Below are 23,101 nucleotides of genomic sequence, written 5' to 3'. Positions count from 1 at the left end.
GAGCCGCAGGACAGGGTAAGTTAAGCCACCTACACATTTCTGTACTGAATTAAATATTACCACTATCTTTTTAAAACCAAGTCTATCTTTATTTCCCAAACAGAATTCAACACAATCACAATTGTTTTATTGTCTTTTAATCATTTTAAGTATATTTTAAATCAGGCTTAACACCTAACAAACAATGTACTTTTTGTAACACCTTTAAAGAGCGACTGCCTTTAAAAAGCAACAAATCCCTTTGAAAATGGCCTATGTGGCATTGATTTGAGTCAGAAACTGTTATTCTAGTGTCAAAATGTACTACAAAGGGTAAATAACATAACTTGGGCCATAAAGTCAGTCTGGTCTAAAACGGAGTTTGGAACATCCATGCGTCAAAACGTTTATTTGACAATGACCATTTGCCCACTGACATAAACAGCTATGGTGAGTGCTCTCTATCAAATAGCATAGAGAGTGAAACAGACGTGCCCAGCAGGTCCGACTTTATTTACTTGAGAAATACTGAACCAAACAACTTAGAGTAGGTTGATATAAAATTGCGCAACCAAAACATCCTCTGCAAAAACGTCAAAATGTATTACAGATTTCTTGAGTTATCTTAGATTCATTCTGGGGATTTTGAGAAAGTGAAATAGGCTTCCACGTCTACAGCGTATCATTGGGTACAAACATCATCAACGAAATGTGGAATCAGTCAGGAAATACACATCCAAGACTGAAATCCTGTTTTTCGAATGAGCAACAGAAAAATGCCAATCGGAATGTTCAGTGGATCTTTAACATAGGCCAGGCCCTGTTGTTACCTCATATCCCAGTGATAATGCCTTGCATTGTGCCTGGGAAGAAAACACTTCAATTTGCTTAACTTGCCATTGGCTCAACCATTGGTTCAACTTACCCCATGGCCATTGGCTCAACTTTCCCCAAGGCAAACATTTTGTCTATATTAGCCCATACAGTTACAAGGTTTCACTATCATGCTAGGTTTAGGACCTCATATTGAAGCTTATAGAGACCCCAACTGATGTATAAAACTATCTTCAAATTATCTCTAACACAATAAATTAATTTGACTTGGTGAAAATCTGTTTTTTTGGACCTTACTTCACCTTCTGTTTTTTTGTTCCTTCACAAACTCCATGAAAGGAAGATTTCTTCCTAAACATTTGGTCAAATAATTCATTTTGTGTATGGTTTCCCAGAAACGTACTATTTTGGCTCAAATGAACCCCCTCTCCCCCAATGTAAAGTGAAAACCTAGCTATAACTGCTTCAAAATACATTTGTATGTTTTTATTTAACCTTTATTGAAGTGCTTCAAAAGAAACACAACTGTATGAGATTATAACAGCAGTTAAACTGTGCCAAGACTACTTCAGCACGTTGTCTCTCATTGATTACATGGTTACAGATATGGACATTGTATTGCTAATGCAGCCAGCGAGTGCGGCAGGTAACCAACTAAATGATTGACACAGCAAGATGCAGAAATGAACAATGGAAAACGGCGGGCTGCCAAAGGCAACCCACACAAACGAGTGGCTGGAGATGCTATTAAATAAAGAGTGAATCACTTAAAATGAGTGAGTGCTTGACATTTTTTGACAAATGTATTTAGCGTCTCTCCTTACAGTACCCTCTGCCATCAACGATGCCATCTGTGACTCACAGCACATTACATTATAACGATGGTTAAAGAGCACAAGCTTCAGAACATGAACTTTTCCTCATGACAATAGCAGTAAAATCAGATAAAAAAATATAAAACTACACCTTACGGTACAATAGGAACTGTGGAGACACACACACACACACACACATACACACACACACACACACACACACAGGCACAGACACACGCATACACACACATGATAACATACGCATTATACACACAAGTACACATGGATTTTGTGTTGTAGATACAGTATGTGGTAGTAGAATAGTGTTGTGAAATCTGTTGTGAAGTGTAATGTAATGTTTTTATTTGTATATAACTGCCTTAATTTTGCTGGAGCCCAGAAAGAGAAGCTGCTGCCTTGGCAGGAACTAATGGGGATCCATAATAAACCCAGAGGAAGAGTAGCTGGTGCCTTGGCAGGAACTAATGGGGATCCATAATAAACCCAGAGGAAGAGTAGCTGGTGCCTTGGCAGGAACTAATGGGGATCCATAATAAACCCCAGGAAGAGAAGCTGCTGCCTTGGCAGGAACTAATGGGGATCCATAATAATCCCCAGGAAGAGAAGCTGCTGCCTTGGCAGGAACTAACGGGGATCCATAATAAACCCCAGGAAGAGAAGCTGCTGCCTTGGCAGGAACTAATGGGGATCCATAATAAACCCCAGGAAGAGAAGCTGCTGCCTTGGCAGGAACTAATGGGGATCCATAATAAACCCCAGGAAGAGTAGCTGCTGCCTTGGCAGGAACTAATGGGGATCCATAATAAACACCAGGAAGAGAAGCTGCTGCCTTGGCAGGAACTAATAGGGATCCATAATAAATCCCAGGAATAGTAGCTCCTGCCTTGGCAGGAACGAATGGGGATCCATAATAAACCCCAGGAAGAGAAGCTGCTGCCTTGGCAGGAACTAATGGGGATCCATAATAAACCCCAGGAAGAGTAGCTGCTGCCTTGGCAGGAACTAATGTGGATCCATAATAAACCCCAGGAAGAGAAGCTGCTGCCTTGGCAGGAAATAATGGGGATCCATAATAAACCCCAGGAAGAGTAGCTGCTGCCTTGTCAGGAACTAATGGGGATCCATAATAAACCCCAGGAAGAGTAGCTGCTGCCTTGGCAGGAAGTAATGGGGATCCATAATAAACCCAGAGGAAGAGTAGCTGGTGCCTTGGCAGGAACTAATGGGGATCCATAATAAACCCCAGGGAGAGTTGCTGCTGCCTTGGCAGGAACTAATGGGAATCCATAATAAACCCCAGGAAGAGTTGCTGCTGCCTTGGCAGGAACTAATGGGGATCCATAATAAACCCCAGGAAGAGTTGCTGCTGCCTTGGCAGGAACTAATGGGGATCCATAATAAACCCCAGGAAGAGTTGCTGCTGCCTTGGCAGGAACTAATGGGGATCCATAATAAACCCCAGGAAGAGTTGCTGCTGCCAAGGCAGGAACTAATGGGAATCCATAATAAATACAAATCAGATCAATTCAGCAATGCCTCGCCAGTGTTCAACAAGATGCCTCTATGATGATTTTTAACAGCAAATAATGAGAACATTTGGCTACCATGTGACTATCTCTGTGTCCTGATATTTTACATAGTATAGTTTGTTTTATTGAGAATCTTTTATTTTAGCTTCAAGTTCAAAATCTCAGACTGCCAACTGAAAGGTGAAATGATCGGTAGAGCAAAAAGAATCAACCTGTGCCTCTCAATTCCTTGTAGACATTGTGCTAATTCCCCAACACCAGCAGTTTGACAATCACAGGCCCTCCTATTAAATGTTCAGTGTATTAAAAACAGACATCTAATTATCATTCTCTCAATGGGAATGTCTTGGACTAGCATGCTGTTAATTTGTCTGTCAACCGATATCAACAAACCCCCTTTTGATGTCAAACTGCAGAATAAAGGAACTTTATGGGGCGATAAACACTTGACTGTTGATGGAATGTCTCTAACACTATAGCAGCTCCTAGATAATTGCTTCTATCTGTTTTACGGGAACAAAAGAAATGTCACTTGGCTCACACCTTGTTACACCTTGTCACTCAGAACTTAATTTTGAGATATCTGAAAACATGAGGCCAACAAGTTTGAAAATAGGGTGTAAAAGCAGGAATAAGGGCTTGAATTGAAAGGGTAATTCAAAAGGATACCCTTTGAAAGAAAATACAATTTGTGGCAGTAACTACACAGTGGAATAAAATTGCTACCTACATGAAAAGCCCATTTGATGAAAAAGTTGTTTTTTTTTCAATTCAAAATCTTGTATCTAGGGATGCAGCTTTGGGGGCCATCACACATCTCCACTCAAAACTAAAATCTAAAATCTTGAGTAAACACTGCAAGCAGGGCAGACAAAAGCACTGGTGGCAACACGAGGAAGGGCATACATACAGCCGGTTCTTTTTCGATTTCTACCTCTTTTATAAACATGTAATTCAAGCCCTGCATCAGCATGATGCTTAGTGAACCAGTTAAGCACTCGGCGGCCATCAGAGCTGCATCTCTGATCCCACCGAGATGGGAGCTAGATCCATGCCTAGAGTGTTAAGAGTCTTGGGCTGCGAACCCAAATGGCACCCTATCCCCTATATAAAGAGGGTCCTGGTCAAAAGTAGTGCACTAAATAGAGACTATGGTGCCATTTGGGACGCATCCTTGCTTTCCACTGCTAATCTTGGCATTGGTGCTTGACTTACTGTAGTAATCCTGCTTAACATGGCAGAGTCCACACAGACACAGTCCATTCATTCATACAGTCTGTCAGCAGCTGGCTCTAAGGCCTCTTTACACAGGCTGTGTGTCCCAAATGGCATAATTTCCCCTATATAGTGCACTGCTTTTGACCAGAAGTAGTGCACTTTATGGGGAATAGGGTGTCATTTGGGACAGCCGCAGCAGTGACTGGATGCACAGAAACAAGAGGTGCAGCCAGAAATCCACTTTCACCGTCACAGACAGTCTTCATTTGTCAATGATTACGCCTCACATCCTTACTGTCACAGTAAGCTTGATGGCTTCCACACAGACACCGCAAGGCCGACTAGATATTCATTGGCCCCTCTGACCTTATCCTCCTCGGATAATCATAGTGGCAAGCCAACGGAAAGACATTATAAGGAAACTGCTCTTGACAATTATTTGTGGCATTTGTCTAACCTTTCACAGAAAGATGCGAAAGATACTGGAGATGCTGCCTGCCTAGTTCATCTAGATGGCCGCTACGATGACTCACACACTGTCTATGGACCCTTTGACAGTCAACAATTAAGAATATGTAGAACAAAATGTCAGTCTTGATTATTTTATTTTTAGAAACACACATTTAACATGCCGTTATGAAATTTGCTAAACTGAAAAGAGAAGAAACTGAAACCTTTAGATTTGAAGTATACATATAATGTGAGTATAAGTTCTGTTAATCAGAGGTTCTCAACCTGGGGGGTACTTGGCCTATCCACAGGGGGTACTTAGGAAGACTCAACATAGACCTGTTTGTAAAATGCAAATGAGGTGGTACCCTGGGAAGTGCAAAATGCAATCGGGAGTAGGGCTGCACAATTAATCGAATTCACATCGAAATTACAATATTAACGTGCAATATACATATCACGAGAGATATCCATTTCGCATTATTTTGAAACGCCACGTCCATTTTTACAGTTTACTCTGTCTGCTGTAACGTCCGTTTTTATAGTTTACTCTGTCTGCTGTAACGTCAGTTTTTATAGTTTACTCTGTCTGCTGTAACGTCCGTTTTTATAGTTTACTCTGTCTGCTGTAACGTCCGTTTTTATAGTTTACTCTGTCTGCTGTAACGTCCGTTTTTATAGTTTACTCTGTCTGCTGTAACGTCCGTTTTTATAGTTTACTCTGTCTGCTGTAACGTCCGTTTTTATAGTTTACTCTGTCTGCTGTAACGTCCGTTTTTATAGTTTACTCTGTCTGCTGTAACGTCCGTTTTTATAGTTTACTCTGTCTGCTGTAACGTCCGTTTTTATAGTTTACTCTGTCTGCTGTAACGTCCGTTTTTATAGTTTACTCTGTCTGCGTGTAACGTCAGTTTTTATAGTTTACTCTGTCTGCTGTAACGTCAGTTTTTATAGTTTACTCTGTCTGCTGTAACGTCCGTTTTTATAGTTTACTCTGTTTGTCGTCTCTCTCCCTCTTTCCTCTTGTGGCTGCTTCCCATACACACAAAGCCCCGCCCCCTGTCACTCAAGCAGTGAAATCCACTTCAATTAGTGTAGATGAAGGGGAGGAGACAGGAGACAGGTTAAAGAAGGATTTAAGACATGGATTGTGTATGTGTACTATTCAGAGGGTGCCAGGTGCACCGGTTTAAATGTGTCAAGAACTGCAACGCTGCTGGGTTTTTCACACTAAATATTTTGCCGTGTGTATCAAGAATGGTCCACCACCCAAAGGACATCCAGCCAACTTGACACAACTGTGGGAAGCATTGGAGTCAACATGGGCCAGCATGCCTGTGGACCCTTTAGACACCTTGTAGAGTCCATGCCCCGACAAAATAAGGCTATTCCGAGGGCAAAAGGGGGTATAGCTCACTATTACGAACGTGTTCTTAATGATTTGTAATCTCAGTGTACGTTTGCATGCTGTTCTGTTAGGTCAAATGCAGTCAACAGCCTGTTCCAAACAAAAACAATGCTGCCTTCCACTTTGCTTCTTAATATAAATCATTTTGTTTCTAGGATTCCAAAATATATTGGGGGGGGGGGGGGGGGGTACAGTAAGCTAAAATGTTTGAGAACCACTGTTCATTTTGGAGAGTGGGAAAAAAACATGGATAGTTGACTGGTTACACAATTTCAGTCTAGTAAGGAATTATGGCTCAGACACACCAATAGTGTTTGCTGGCCGAGAGTACTAAGCACCTCTGAACGCAATTTGCAAACCGAGTGCTCATCGATTTTAGATGTAGAATCACCTGAAAATGTCAGCAGTCAGACAGCGGGTGGCCCCCTAAAACACAGCACCCTGAATGATCGGCAGACGAATGCTAGAATCAGTGCTATGTGTGTGAGCCTGTAAAATTCTAGTCAAGGAGCAACTAAGTATGAGTCCAGGTGAAGGGCGTGTATCAAGGACCTTAGAAAAGCTTCCATTTAACGATGTTGTTAGAAATGGTTGTAAATTCTCGTGTTTATGTAGGAGATGAATAATAATAGGCTAAGAGACAGCATTATGACACAATTATAACAGAAAACATATTTTGTAATGTAATACTTGTGATACTGCTGTATTAAAGGTTTTAATGATCTGTTATTGATTTTTGGTATGTGAATTCAGATGAATTCATTTAGTTAACCTTACTCAGTGTGTCTTAGTATTAAAAAAAAAGTAGTTTCATCACGATGCAACACCCGTCACAGTGACCCCTGATGATGAGCTACACGCAGTCTGCAGCCAACAGAATCCAGAGCTGCTGCTGCACAGTAATGAGTAGCTGTTTGGCCACAGGCCCCTTAGATGAGCCATGGTGCTGTCACTCTCACCACCCCAGGACACAAGCTGTTCTACAGAATTAGGAAAACTACAGCAACTACTACTAGCTACTACAGCAACTACTACTAGCTACTACAGCAATGTATGAACTACTATTTAGATATGAGGACTACAGCAATGGATGTGTTTTGTTTTGTGTTACATGTGTGCCCTCTGCAGTTTATTCAACAATAATAGCCTATCTCAAAGTTAGACATTCTTGACTCCTGTCAATCTAACATTGTTGAATGAAGTAGGTCGCTTCTTTTTGGAATCTAACTGTATTTATACACTGAAGTGAAGGTTATTATAGGCTAACCTACTGCAACTGTATTTACAGTAGATTTGGGCTATACCTCAGGATAACCTTAAAAGCATGGGTAAGAAGCCAAGTTTGTAGTATTTGTGTGTAGGCTAACATACTTTATGTGTAGACCAGTGAAATAACGTCTTACATTCTTGCATGGGCTATTTATCTACAGTAAAGCTCCACATCCATAACATTGCCAATCTTAAAAACATTGCAGATATTACTGTATACGAAATATGTAAAAATAGGTTACTCACGTCAAAACATAATGTCGTCGTTTTACCCCGCGGATTATGTTGTCATGCTTTACTTCTCTGCAAACGCATCTAATGAAACCGTCGAGTGCTCGCTTTACGGTAGCCCTACAACTCTGCTACAGTCAGTCTTCAGCTCTTGAATTCTTTGCTGCCGTAGAAGCGCCGACCGACCTGTCCCGAGTGTCTAGGCTTCTCTTCCCTCTCAGATGAAGGAATTCTAGAAATATACAATATATGAAACCTTAATACAACAGTTGCATCACTACATGTATGGAGGTGCTGCGTATTGTCTCGCTCTCCTCCCTTCGACTGCAAGGAAACTGGAGGCAGCGCGTGGACCAGTTATGCTTAACGCGCCCAGATTGGAGAATATGGTAACTGTCTATCTCATCCGATGTCGCTAACAGTTTCCATAAACCACCTGTGTAAACTATAAAGCTTTACCAATACGTTTACAGCGACTATTATATTGAACATATTACAAGGCTTGCTTGCTTTAATGATCTTTTTCAAAAAACATTTTCATTGATAAATAATTGATCAATTATGTATTAAATCATTAATAAATGTAGGCCTATTAATTTCAAAACATTTTTAATATGGTGTGCCAACAATGAGTCATTTTGCATACCAACATTGTAAACCTTGTTGCATGATGAGAGGCTTGGGGACTTTAATTATAAGGGAAAACATGCATTAATGATTTAATTCCAGACATTTGTATTTGAATTTGTATTTATTAGGGATCCCTATTAGCAGCAGCTACTCTTCCTGGGGTCCAAACACATTAAGAGACATGACATATAAAACAGTACATCATATAACATTATTACACCACTACATATCTACAATACAACATGTATAATACCACCATACAACAATATTACAATGTACGTGTGTGTATAGTGTGTGTGTTATCATGTGTGTGTGTATGCATGTTGTCTGTGCCTATATTTATGTTGCTTCACAGTCCATGCTGTTCCATAAGGTTTATTTTTACCAGTTGTTTTAATCTGACTCTACTGCTTGCATCAGTTACCTGATGTGGAATAGAGTTCCATCTAGTCATGGCTCTATGTAGTACTGTGCGCCACCCAAGGTTTGTTCTGGATCGGGGGATTGTGAAAAGACCTCTGGTGACATGTCTTGTGGGGTATGCATTGGTGTCCGAGCTATGTGCTAGTAGTTTAAACAGACAGCTCGGCATTCACAAGCTGTCTGTAAGAATTTGTTCTTAGCTGACTTGCCTAGTTAAATAAAGGTAAAATATATGTATATTTTTTTAAATAGAAAATTCAGCTTGTCAAAACTTCGTACAAAAACTTTGAGCCAGGAGAGATTGACATGCATATCATTAATGTTAGCTCCCCGTGTACTTTTAAGGGCCAGCCGTGCTGCCCTGTTCTGAACCAATTGTAATTGTTGTATTGTTTTCCTAAGTCCCTCTTTGTGGCACCTGACCACACGACTGAACAGTAGTCCAGGTGCGACAAAACTAGGGCCTGTAGGACCTGCCTTGTTGATAGTGTTGTTAAGAAGGCAGAGCAGCACTTTATTATGGATAGACTTCTCCTCAACTTAGCTACTGTTGTATCAATATGTTTTGACCAGAGTGGTTACTCCAAGCAGTTCAGTCACCTCAACTTGCTCAATTTCAACATTATTCATTACAAGATTTACTTGAGGTTTAGTGTTTAGTGAATGATTTGTCCCAAATGTAATGCTTTTAGTTTTAGAAATATTTAGGTCTAACTTAATTCTTGCCACCCACTCTGCAACTCTGAAACTAACTGCAGCTCTTTGTTAAGGGTTGCTGACATGGATAGTGTTGAGTCATCTGCATACATAGACACACTGGCTTTACTCAAAGACAGTTACATGTCATTAGTAAAGATTGAAAAAAGGGGGCCTAGACAGCTGCCCTGGGGAATTCCTGATTCTAACCTGGATTATGTTGGAAAGGCTTCCATTAAAGCACACACTCTGTGTTCTGTTAGACATGTAACTCTTTATCTAAAGCCATAACACATGTGTTTTTCTAGCAGCAGACAAGAGGTCAAGCCAGAGCTCGCCCTGGGTCTAAGGTAAGGTTGCTGTCTCCCTGGGCACATGTGTATTCAACACCCGGTTGCATGCGCTTTCTTCTCATATTTATGCACACATCAAATATACATATATTTTTACGTTTATTTAACTAGGCAAGTCAGCTAAGAACACATTTTTATTTTGACAGATTTGACAGATTTTTACCTTGTCAGCTCAGAATGAGCTCATATGAAAATTGATTGTTGTCTATCAACAATGACAGATTTTTACCTTGTCAGCTCAGGGATTAAATCTTGCAACCTTTCAGTTACTAGTCCAACGCTCTAACCACTACGCTACCTGCGCCACTATGATCGATAATGTCAAAAGCCACACCAAAATCTACCAAACAGCCCCACAATATTTTTGTCATCAACAATATTGGAATGACTTTTGCTTCCCTCCAGGCCTGAGGGCACACACTTTCTAGTGGGCTTAAATTCAAGACATGACAAGTAACAGTGGCAAAATCATCAGCTATTATCCTCGGTAATTTTCCATCCAAGTTGTCAGACCCTGGTGGCTTGTCATTGTTGATAGACAACAATCAATTTTCATATCTTCCACACTCACTTTATGGAATTCAAAAGTACAATGCTTGCCATTCATAATTTGGTCAGATATAATTGGATGTGTAGTGTCAGTGTTTGTTGCTGGCATGTAATGCCTAAGTTTGCTAATCTTGCCCAAATTTTTTTTTTAAGTAGTTATTAGTGGGTTTTGTGATGAATGAGTCATCTGATTCAATGAATGATGGAACCGAGTTTGCCTTTTTGGCCAAAATGTAATTTAAGGCGCTCCAAAGCTTTTTACTGACATTCTTTATAGAATTTATTTTTGTTTCACAATGTAGTTTCTTCTTCTTTCTATTTAGTTTACTCACATGATTTCTCAATTTGCAGTATGTTTGCCAATCAGTTGTGCTGCCATACCTTTTGCCTCATCCCTCTCAACCACATCCTTTTTCAATTCCTCATTAATCCGAAGGGGATTTAACAGTTTTTACAGTTATTTTCTTAATGGGTGCATGCTTATTAGTAACTGGAATAAGCAATTTCATAAATATTGCAAGTGCAGCATCTGGTTGCTCGTCAACATAAGAATTACTACAACACTTCTTATACACTATATGAGGCCCAGCCTTTGGAACTTTAGTGTTCCTAGATATGGATACTATATTGTGATCACTACATCCTATGGATTTGGATACTGCTTTAAAGCACATTTCTGCAGCATTAGTAAAGATGTGATCAATACATGTTGAACATTTCACTGCTTCTTCATCACAACCAAAACACTGTACCTTATAAAGTATGCTATTTCTTGCACATTGTATGAGCCATGGGAGGATGAACTACACCTCTATTCTCCTCAGCTGAGTCAGATATGAAACAGATTTGCCCCTGTGGGCTCAGTTTGTTCCTGTGTCAGCCACGGTGCTCTCAGTCTCAGGTCAGGTCTGTCCAAGAGCACAGAGGTCGGTGAGAAATCACCATGAGCCAGTTCAGACAATTAGTGGTGTGACACATCCTGCCACATCAGACCGCAAACACCCCCTGATGAATCACAGGGGCCTGACCAAAAATAGCCACTAAAGCCATCGTAACAGCCGGCATCTTGGAATGCCTTATGCCTCCCAAATTCTCTTTATAGTGCACTAGTTTTGACCAGGGCCCTTATATAGGGAAATGGGGCCATTTAGCACACAAACCATGTGTCATCCAGTTTATGGACCACTTTCACATCCTACATCCTGGTTGCCTGTCGACAAAACAAAATACGGTAGACAAGGTGGGATCATTTTGTGTCTGTAAAATTAATTATGTGAGAAATATCGGTGGAAACCCTTTAATGCGCAAATATTGATATAATATCCATCATATTGAAGTGAACTTGGAGTCTTGCAATGACATGGTCCTCCTACTACGACTCGGGAAACTATGCAGTTCATTAGGCTACAGATGGAATAAGTTATGATGAACTTCACAGGGTGGTGAAAGTGCAAGGTGATGAGCTTGATGCTCCTTTCTAATAAATATTGCCGGTGTTATTATGGTGACTTAATGATCGATGCTTGGCTGCCATTTGACAAATAAAAATAATCTTGCTCTTCTGTCCATAACAGTCTCATGTAGGCAATACCTGCACTGCATCTGTAAGCTGTTGTCTAGAGCGCAAGTACCAGTACCAGTACCAGATGGAAACACATCTCTGGTGGGAAAATGCACCAATTGTTTTTATGCAGATTGTTGAATATTTGCATGAATATCTGTCGCCAAATGATGTTACAGAACATTGTTTGTAATTTTGGACAAGTGACTTGAGCTTTTGGACAGTATACAAGTAAAAAATCAGTCTGAAGGACAAGTGGCTGAATAAGTTACAAGTGGCAAAAAAAAGTCGTGTGAAGCCCTGTAGATGATTCAGCCATTGTCAATAACAACTGGCAACTAGAACTTAACCGATGGACACCGACTGACATTTGGTATGTAGTAAATCTTATGTATATGGAACAAAAATATAAACGCAACACGTAAAGTGTTGGTCCCATGTTTCATGAGCTGAAATAAAAGATCCCAAAAATGTTTCATACAGACAAAAATATTATTTCTCTAAAATGTTTTGCACAGATTTGTTTACATCTCTGTTAGTGAGCATTTCTCCTTTTCCAAGGTAATCCATCCACCTGACAGGTGTGGCATATCAAGATTGTACTGGGGACAATAAAAGGCCACTCTAAAATGTGCAGTTTTGTCACACAACACAATGCCACGTGCAATTGGCATGATGACTGCAGGAACGTCCACCAGAGCTGTTGCTACAGAATTGAATGTTAATTTCTCTACCATAAGCCGCCTCTAAAGTCAATCCAGAGAATTTGGCAGTATGTCCAACTGGCCTCACAACCGCAGACCAGGTGTAACCACACCAGCCCAGGACCTCCACATTCGGCTTCTTCACCTGTGGGATCGTCCCAGACCAGCCACCCAGACAGCTGATGAAACTGAGGTGTATTTCTGACTGTAATAAAGCCCTTTTGTTGGGAAAAACGAATTCTGATTGGCTGGTCCTGGCGCCCGAGTGGGTGCTCCTGCCCAGTCATATGAAATCCATAGATTAGGGCCTGATGAATTTATTTAAATTGACTGATTTCCTTATATGAACTGTTGAAATTGTTGCATGTTGCGTTTATATTTTTGTTCAGTATATGTGACCGACCGGCTCAACTCGGTCTTATGTAGCAAATTTTTAAATGGTGTTTTTTACATTGGATAAAAGTGGAGACTCAGAGCTAGAACATTTATATCACACACTACAGTTGAGGAACAATGGGAATATAATTATGCCTTGAAAGTTGATAAACTTGTAACCTCACTTTTGAGAAAATGTCCCTTGAATATTTTGGTACACCTACGGGAGAGCTCTTCTTTGTCTATACCAATTCAGCATCATCCACACACTCTTAAGCTTTAGCCCCACCCAGCTCTTTAAGGATTCATATGTGAGGCCGTGTACTAAACAACCAAAGATTTCAAGACTAAAGGCTGGTTATACTATGGGTGTGTTCGTAAATTCATTCTGGAGTGCCTGTGTGCTCAGAGTGCGCTCTGGGTGTTTGTAAACTCAGAGCATTGTCAGATTGTCCATTTGTAAATTCTGAGCGTTTCGCTCTCGGAGCATTCAGAGTGCACAATGAATGCTCTGGCCAAGGAGTAGGGTTGATCCAAGCTTTCTGACCAAACAACAGCAGTCAAATACCCAAGTTACCTGGCTAACGTTGGCTAGCTTGCTAGCTACTTCCAGACACAAATGAGGGAACAGCTCACTCTGGCCATTTTACTCGCCCTAGCAGAGCTGGTTAGGCTGTTTTTATGTTATCCAGAGCGTTGGTGACAAATGAATTACACTTTTTTGCCAATGTTTACTGACACCAGCCATATTCAACGGGTGTTGAGTGTTCGTAAATTTGCCAGTTATTCTGCGCTCTGGCACACTCAGACGAGTGCTCTGAAATCAGAGTAGATATCCATAGCAAATTCACCAGCTACGTCTATCGACAGTTGTCACGATGACATCATGAAGATTCTGTTGAAATGGTTACTTGCATAGTGGAGTCTTTTGTTTAGACATGTAGCTAGCTAGCTATCTGAACAATGAACCATAATCCACAACTCATAATGTTACTACCCTGCATGAATCTGCAGGTAGCTAAACAACCAGATTCAATGTTAGCTAGCTAGCTAACAGTAGATTTTAACTAGTAATGTAAATGGCTTTGAGGTACGAATAATATTACTACACATACGTTAGCTAGCGAGCCAGCCAGCTAATGTCAGCTAGCTAGCTAACAGTACGCTTTAACTTGAAATGAAAATGACTTTCTGACAAAATTAGAAACATGTAATATCTAAAAATGTAACTAGCTAGACTATCTTAGATGGACACTTCTCCCTCTCTGTCAGATGCCAGGGTTGCTTTAGTTTGAATATGTAATCCGGAGACAGGTGTTTCATACACCTGTCTCCTGATGTTCTCTTTTTGACTGCGTCTGCATATTTGCAATCAAACGCCAGAATTTTCTCTGTCTCCTTAGCTATCCTACTCGAATTCCACCGTGTATTCCGCTGATTTCAAAACTTGGTCCTCCAGAAAGTGGAGAGAAACACCTTTGCACGGCAGACCAATCCGAACTCATCTGTCGGGCATGTTCAGCCCTCCCATTATTTTAGCCAATCATGGCTAAGGGAAGGTTCCTAACTTTTTCAGTGGCTAAACCAACTAGGATCCTAATTAAAAAATGTTATTATTATTTACAGATGGCATACAAGTTTGTTATTAAGGCACATGAAAGTTCCCATTTCAAAAGGCATGTCTGTAAAAAAAAAAAATTTAGATGATTTTTTTAACGTTTATGTTCAAATGGCTGTCCTGTGAAGTAGTGACGCGCGACATATGCCTAGTTTCCTGAAATGAGTCACATATATGTCCATAGAAGCTGCGTAAAAATAAAGTCACTGCAACCTTAGATGGCTGCACCAGACCAGTTGGTGGCACTACAGACGTCATTGGCACCAGTGGCACCATAGGATACCAGAGCAATAACTATTGATCAAGTGGACTTTGTCTCATGCAAATTAATGTTCCATTTAAATTATGCAGAAGAACAACTTGAAATATCATGATTAGTATATCTGTATAATCACATACTGTTGTCTGAACATAGTGAAAAGTGGATATTTTATTCTGTAAAATGTGAAACCGGAAAAGAAAGGAAAGGGAAGGGGGGTACCTAGTCAGTTGTCCAAATACGTTATTAATTCCTGCCGCTTGAGCGTATTACAGCTGTGAGAGTATATTAAAGTATTTTGGAACACTAATGTGGAGTGTACCAACAGATATTTAAGGGCTTGTTAGTAAGCATTTTATGGTAAGGTCTACTCCTGTTGTATTAAATCAACATGGTAATGCTTTCACTGATTGTACATAAAGGAAGAAAGTTCCTATATGATAGAGTGCTTGCTTTTTAATCCAACTGATCTTGTGTCCTTTCTGTCATCCTGTGAACCCCATTCATTGCTGCTTGCAACTATATTTATTATTTATTTGTTTGTCAGTCAGTCTATTTTCTGTGAATGCTTATTTTTCCTGGAAAACAATTTAAAACATCTCCCTTCAAGTATAAAACTGTTGGGGGAAAAGGACAAGAAAAAATGTTCAAAGGAATGATCCAGTAGGTGGCCATCATAGTGTGAGATTTAAATGGCACCCTATTGCCTTTATAGTGTACTACTTTTGACCAGGGCCCATACTTCTTTGGTCAAAAGTAGTACACTACATAGGGAAAAGGTAGCTGACTAAACTCAACTCCATGGTGAAAGAAGTTTATGATGAACTCCACCAACAACGTTGAGCAGAGACCAGGCTTTGAGGAATTCAGCTCCGACTACATCGATTCCCCCAAGGTCATAGGTACAAGGTAAACGTTTCATTATTAGCATTTTTTAAAGTATTGACCTTGGGCGAATCTATGTAGTCGGAGCTGAATTCCAAAAAGCCTGGTCTCTGCTCAACTCCAATGGTGGAGTTCATCAGAAACTTCCTTCACAGTGGAGTTGAGTTTAGACAGCTAGGAAAAAGGGTACCATTTGGACAATGAGTATTTGGAGACCTAGGCCTACGTCACTGGAGACAAACATGGGAAACAGTCTTTTGATTTAAATCAGTAGATCATGTTTGGAGTCTTCATCGCAGTAAGACACAAAGAGGATGAGGGCCTAATAATGTTTCATCCAGTCATCAAAAGTTTCAATCCTAGAGCAGAGTGTTTTTTAATATGTTATGGTCTGAACACACTTTTTGACTTTTTCTAATTTACTTCGTAACAGATTTGGATCTTTATTCTAGAACTGAATGTGTTTTTTTATTCTTCTATATTAATCCTTTATTTAACTAGACAAGTCAATTAATAAGAAAATCTTTTTGACAATGACGGCCTACCCCGGCCAAACCCAGACGAGGCTGGGCCAATTGTACGCCACCCTATGGAACTCCAAATCACGGCTGGATGTGATACAGCCTGGATTCAAACCAGGGACTATAATGACACCTCTTGCACTGAGATATAGTGCCTTAGACCGCTGCACCCCTCGGGAGCAGTAGGCCTATTACGACACAACACTATGACATAAATATGACACCAGTTCATTGATTATTCATGCCAATATCAATATTGATTATTTACTGCATATTAATTCATTGCCAGAGTCACGTCATACTTGTATACCCTGCCTCAGAGGCATGATTACTAGTGACTGAAGGCCTATATACAAAATGTTGGCAATGAGGCGATGAAAAAAATATGTATTCCATGCACGAAATTCAAACATCTCCTTTAAACATTGATGAAGACAAAATGCATGCAGGATCTTTTCAGTGCTGTGCTGAAATAATAATTGTGAATTGGAAAAGGGAGTGAATTATCCAGACTTTGCATAGCCGTGTGGCAGTTTGTATCACAACTCATCACCTTTATGTTGCACTGTGAAATTAAAGGTGAGTTTTCTCACCCAATTTCCCAGGTATCGTCGAATCAGCACCTCATGTTCACACCTGGCAACCCCGTGGAGGTGATCTTTATTTCAAATGAATGACATTAATGTATCTCTTGTTGCGGATTCAGAGGTATTCTTTAACGTAGTAGCCACCACGGTTCAGGGTCTGAGAACCTGGCTCCTGTCCCCTTCCCATTTTGATCAATGTTGCAGACACAATGTTATGTTGACTCTTTCCTCTCTTGCAGTAGCATAATGTCTAGCACTTTAGAGATCATCTTTAAATTATATATATTATGACCTCACCATTATTTGACTGGACAACTGCTGACGGGGAAAGTGGAGCTTCCGATCTTCTGCCTCGTTAAAACCTCAACCTGACTGGGAAATGTTATCTGCTCTAGAAAGAATGAGAAAGAACAATGCGATCTTCTGCCTCGTTAAAACCTCAACCTGACTGGGAAATGTTATCTGCTCTGGAAAGAATGAGAAAGAACAATGCGATCTTGTGCCTCGTTAAAACCTCAACCTGACTGGGAAATGTTATCTGCTCTAGAAAGAATGAGAAAGAACAATGCGATCTTCTGCCTCGTTAAAACCTCAACCTGACTGGGAAATGTTATCTGCTCTAGAAAGAATGAGAAAGAACAATGCGATCTTCTGCCTTGTTAAAACCTCAACCTGGCCTGGAAATGTTATCTGCTCTGGAAAGAAAGAGAAAGAACAACGCTGAAGTGTCAGTAAGAGGTTAGGCCCGGCCGACAATTCTCAATAAATGATAATACATAGTTCTTAGTTTATAATACAAAGGATAATACATAGTTCTTAGTTTATAATACAAAGGATAATACTAATTCCTTTGTAGCACTTTAGAAGCATCAGGAAAGATAGGCCTAATGCAACCTGCACATGAGAGGATGCCAAGAAATCCATGTATTTCACAAAAATAAACTCTTTCTTTATGTTCTCACTTTAACTACTAGACATTTAGAAAGTTTGTGATAGTTTCATAGTTTGTGATAGTTTGTGTGAGCATCGAGTATTTTGAGATGAGTAGAGAGCAAAAGGAGAGACAAGACATTTTCTCAAGGCTTTCTGTGAGAAAGGGGGTTGTAGAGGAATCTTGTGAGGAGGTTAAGCCATTGTTAATTCCACAATGCTTAATCATTCTCCTAAAACAACAGGAAAACATCAATATGGAGCTGTGGCCAGTGAACAGATTAACAGGATTACTACCGGATGAGGATGCACACACACACACACAGTAAGGAATTATACTCCGATGGTGAGAACTGTTCGCAAAAAGTCAATTGGCCCTTTTTTTGTAAGATGTTTGTTAAATATGCAAATCTCTGCTTATCTTTAAAACATTAACATAGGCAATGTCACTCAGCATATAAATGATATCTCACAACAACATATCCATAATGTATTATTACAACCTCTCTAGTCTCATGTTCTCCAGATATTGCTTTTGAAAATAAGTATAAATCTGCTGTACAGATACTCTATAAGAATCCCACGCTGAGGGCTGAGAGAGGAGGGATTTCAACGAGTTGCTAAAATTAACTATTTGCCAGGGTTGAGAGGCCCTTTCAACTTGACAACACCCGCAACCTTGACGGAAGAAGGCAAAATAATGGATTCCAGGGGGAAATTGTTGAATAGCGTGGAGCACCGTACATCTTTGGCGGAAGAGTAGGGAAGCCACGAGGGCTTGTTATGTTTGCTCCTCATGAAAAACTGTTGATATCCTACAGCCTTTAATACCATATCTTCACTAACTCACTTTCTCCTCTATCTCTGTCTGCATCCTAATGGCACCCTATTCTCTACATAGTGCACCAAATAGGGAATTGGGTGCCATTGGGGATGCTAGCTCTCTCTCTCTCTCTCTCTCTCTCTCTCTCTCTCTCTCTCTCTCTCTCTCTCTCTCTCTCTCTCTCTCTCTCTCTCTCTCTCTCTCTCTCTCAGCTGTCAGTTTGTTCTTCTCATACTGCATTTGAACACATGAACCCTCCTGCCTCCCCACAGCATGCATTATGGATGTTTATAAGAGGAATGAGCTGATTTGTAAACCCTTAGCACAACCATGTGTCCCACAGGATGCCAAATAATGATTTTAACTGTCCGTCCAAAAGATGTATCTCCCTAATCCCCCTTCACCCCCTACCACCCTCTGCAAGTGAAAGGTGCCGACTAATTTAAGACAGGAGAGGCGATGGGCAGTCCCTCACAATGAATGAATGATCCGGCCTCCAGCAAAAATAGGAGATTTCTTCTTAATGTAGTGCTGTAAACATTTATCATCCCACTGAGCCCCTGTACAATAGCACAGAATACCTAGCTACCTACACAATGACCTCATCACATACCTTCACATTAATCTAAATGTAATCCTTTATAAATTCTGTAACACAACAAAATGTTGAAAACGTTTAGGGGTGTGAATAGGTTCTGAAGGCACTAAGGAATAGGGTGCCATTTGGGATGCCACACATACATCTCTGTATTCCACACATCTGTAAGGTCCCTCAATCGAGCAGTGAATTTCAAACACAGATTCAAAATCAAATCAAATTCAACCACAAAGAACAGGAAGGTTTTCCAATACCTCGCAAAGAATGGAATCTATTTTCTTTTTAAGAAGAAAATAAAGCAGACAATGAATATCCCTTTGAGCATGGTGAAGTTATTAACTACACTTTGGATAGTGTATCAATACAACCAGTCACTACAAAGATACAGGTGTCCTTCCTAACTCAGTTGCTGGAGAGGAAGGAAACTGCTCAGGGATTTCATCATGAAGCAAATGGTTACTTTATAATAGTTAGGGACAGATCTAAGTTTACTGGGGGGTGGTCCAAAACGGGAAGGTTGTTAAACTTTTTTTTTTGTTTAGGGAGGTTTGTGTGGGTTTTTATTGGGCACAGGGGAGGATAGTGGGTTTGCATTTGCTCTTCTGCTAATATTTTCCCTATAAACAATGGCTTGACTTACTTTTTATATTACCGTAATAAAGTTAAGAAAATATTTGTGAAGGTTTGGTATGGTGTGACTATTATTAAGCTTTAGCTACTGCAGGCCTATGATATGAAGGCAGTGCGCCCCGGCGCTACAACGGACTCAGACAGTTGAACTTCAGGTGAGGAAGAATGTTTCAGCCCTACCTGAGTTACTCCTATAATCTGGCAATATAATGCTTATCTTTGTACAAAATATTCAGATAGAACATTTACAAAAAACCCTCCTGTACGTCTATATCTGCATAGTAGCCATCTGACATTAAGAAGTGCAGGTTGGTGTCGTGACATGCCACTGGCATATCTCTATCTCTCTGGGGTTAGGCCTAAGCTTCTCTTCCTTATATCAAATCAAATCAAATCAAATCAAATTTATTTATATAGCCCTTCGTACATCAGCTGATATCTCAAAGTGCTGTACAGAAACCCAGCCTAAAACCCCAAACAGCAAGCAATGCAGGTGTAGAAGCACCTAAACTATAAACTATATATACAGTACCAGTCAAAAGTTTGGACACACCTACTCATTCAAGGGTTTTTCTTAGTTTTTACTATTTTCTACATTGTAGAATAATGGTGAATACATCAGAACTATGAAATAACACATACGGAATCAGGTAGTAACCAAAAAAGTGTTAAACAAATCAAAATATATTTTATATTCTTCATTTCTTCATTTATATTTTCCTTGATGGCAGATTTACACATTCTTGGCATTCTCTGAACCAGCTTCACCTGGAATGCTTTTCCAACAGTCTAGGAGATCCCACATATTTCTTTATTTAACTAGGCAAATCAGTTACGAACAAATTCTTATTTACAATGATGGCCTAGGAACAGTGGGTTAACTTGCCTTGTGCAGAGGCAGAATGACAGATTTGTACCTTGTCAGCTCAGGGATTCAATCTAGCAACCTTCCGGTTACTGGCCCAATGCTCTAACCACTAGGCTACCTGCCGCCCCAATGCTGAGCACTTGTTGGCTACTTTTCCTTCACTCTGCGGTCCAACTCATCCCAAACCAACTCAATTGGGTTGAGGTCGGGTGATTGTGTTGGCCAAGTCACCTGATGCAGCACTCCATCACTCTCCTTCTTGGTCATATAGTCCTTACACAGCTTGAAGGTGTGTTGGGTTATTGTCCTGTTGAAAAACAAATGCTAGTCCCACTAAGCACAAACCAGATGGGGTGTTATATCGCTGCAGAATGCTGTGGCAACCATGCTGGTTCAGTGTGCCTTAAATTCGAAATAAATAACCGAGAGTGTCACCAGCAAAGCACCCCCACACCATCACACCTCCTCCTCAGCACCTCTACTCTGCATCTCATGAAGACACAGCGGTTGCAAACAAAAATCTCAAATTTGGACTCATCAGACCAAAGGACCGATTTCCACCGGTCTAATGTCCATTGCTCGTGTTTCTTGGCCCAAGCAAGTCTCTTCTTATTATTAGTGTCCTTTAGTAGTGGTTTCTTTGTAGCAATTCGACCATAAAATCCTGATTCACGCAGTCTCCTCTGAACAGTTGATGTTGAGATGTGTCTGTTACTTGAACTCTGTGAGGCGTTTATTCGGGCTGCAATTTTTGAGGCTTGTAACTATGGGACTACCTTTCCTGTGGCCGTCCTCATGAGAGACAGTTTCATCATAGCGCTTGATGGTTTTTGTGACTGCACTTGAAGAAAGTTCTTGAAATGTTCTGCATTGACTGACCTTCACGTCTTAAAGTAATGATGGACTGTCATTTCTCTTTGCTTATTTGAGCTGTTCTTTCCATAATATGGACTTGGTCTTTTACTAAATAGGGCTATCTTCTACCCCCTTACTTGTCACAACACAACTGATTGGCTCAAACGCATTAAGAAGGAAAGAAATTCCACAAATTAACTTTTTAACAAGGAACACCTGTTAATTGAAATACATTCTACGTGACTACCCCTTGAAGCTGGTTGAGAGAATGCCAAGAGTGTGCAAAGCTGTCATCAATGCAAAGGGTGGCTACTTTGAAAAATCTAAAATATATTTTGATTTGTTTAACACTTTTTTGTTACTACATGACTCCATATGTGTTATTTCATAGTTGTCTTTACTATTATTCTACAATGTAGAGAATTATTTTAAAAAATGAAAAAGAAAAAATATATATATATATATACATAAAGGAAGCGATATATATTAAAATATTAATATCATAGTGGACACCTAAGCCAATAGCTCTTTGCATGCAATGCCCTGATACATTTAGTGCTCAAATCTCTGACAGCTGAACCGTAAAGTGGACAATTTTGTTTTAGGAAAGTAGGCTATAAAAGTTTTGCATATGCTACACATCGTAACACAAGGAATAGTGTTTTTGTAATTTGTTATAGGCTGTTTTTTAAGGACACGTAAATGTGGCTCATTTTGCCATTATCCCTTGTTTATTGATGCTGAGCATGGTTGGATCTGAATGCATATAGATGTCCATTACATTTATGAAATGCCCGGTAAGTTAAAATCTTCCCTGTCATGTTGTCCTGTTGTCAAATTTACAAAAGGAAACTCCAAAATGGCATATGGTTTTTATGAAGATTTTTTAATATTCACATGAAAATTTGTCGCCAATTGGATGGAAACCTAAGCTACAGACACTAAATACTGGCAAGTGCGCTAGTCCAGTGTCACTTTGATTATGCACATCATGGTTCACTAGCAGCCAAAAAAGCTTGTAAGATTTGTACTTAAACTCCCCCGTCAAACTCATCTGGAAGTTAAGCATCTTTTTGTCTGTATCTCTGTAATGTGTCTGTATCTATGTAATGTGTCTGTATCTATATGTATCTATGTAATGTGTCTGTATCTATATAATTGTATCTCTGTAATGTGTCTGTATATATGTAATGTGTCTGTATCTATATGTATCTATGTAATGTGTCTGTATCTATATGTATCTATTTAATTGCATATGTATCTATGTAATGTGTCTGTATCTATGTGTCTATATCTATGTAATGTGTCTATATCTATGTAATGTGTCTATATCTATGTAATGTGTCTGTATCTATGTAATGTGTCTGTATCTATGTAATGTGTCTGTATCTATGTAATGTGTCTGTATCTATGTAATGTGTCTGTATCTATGTAATGTGTCTGTATCTATGTAATGTGTCTGTATCTATGTAATGTGTCTGT

General features: G+C 39.9%; 1 protein-coding gene across 2 annotated transcripts in view; it reads right to left on the bottom strand.

Moving 5' to 3' along the window:
• mgat4c (mgat4 family member C) overlaps positions 1–8,091 on the bottom strand; it is a 178,695-nt gene extending 170,604 nt beyond the window's left edge. Inside the window, exon 1 of one of the 2 annotated variants that reach the window (XM_031801966.1) lies at positions 7,770–8,091. The gene's annotated coding sequence lies outside the window, so the exon portion shown is untranslated. The remainder of the gene's footprint in view (positions 1–7,769) is intronic. The other variant, XM_020456672.2, reaches the window with a different exon arrangement.
• Between the last annotated feature and the right edge of the window lie 15,010 nt (positions 8,092–23,101).

This window comes from Oncorhynchus kisutch, linkage group LG22 (assembly GCF_002021735.2).
Source record: "Oncorhynchus kisutch isolate 150728-3 linkage group LG22, Okis_V2, whole genome shotgun sequence".
Taxonomy (NCBI): Eukaryota; Metazoa; Chordata; class Actinopteri; order Salmoniformes; family Salmonidae; genus Oncorhynchus; species Oncorhynchus kisutch.
This window is presented reverse-complemented; position numbering and strand designations above follow the sequence as displayed.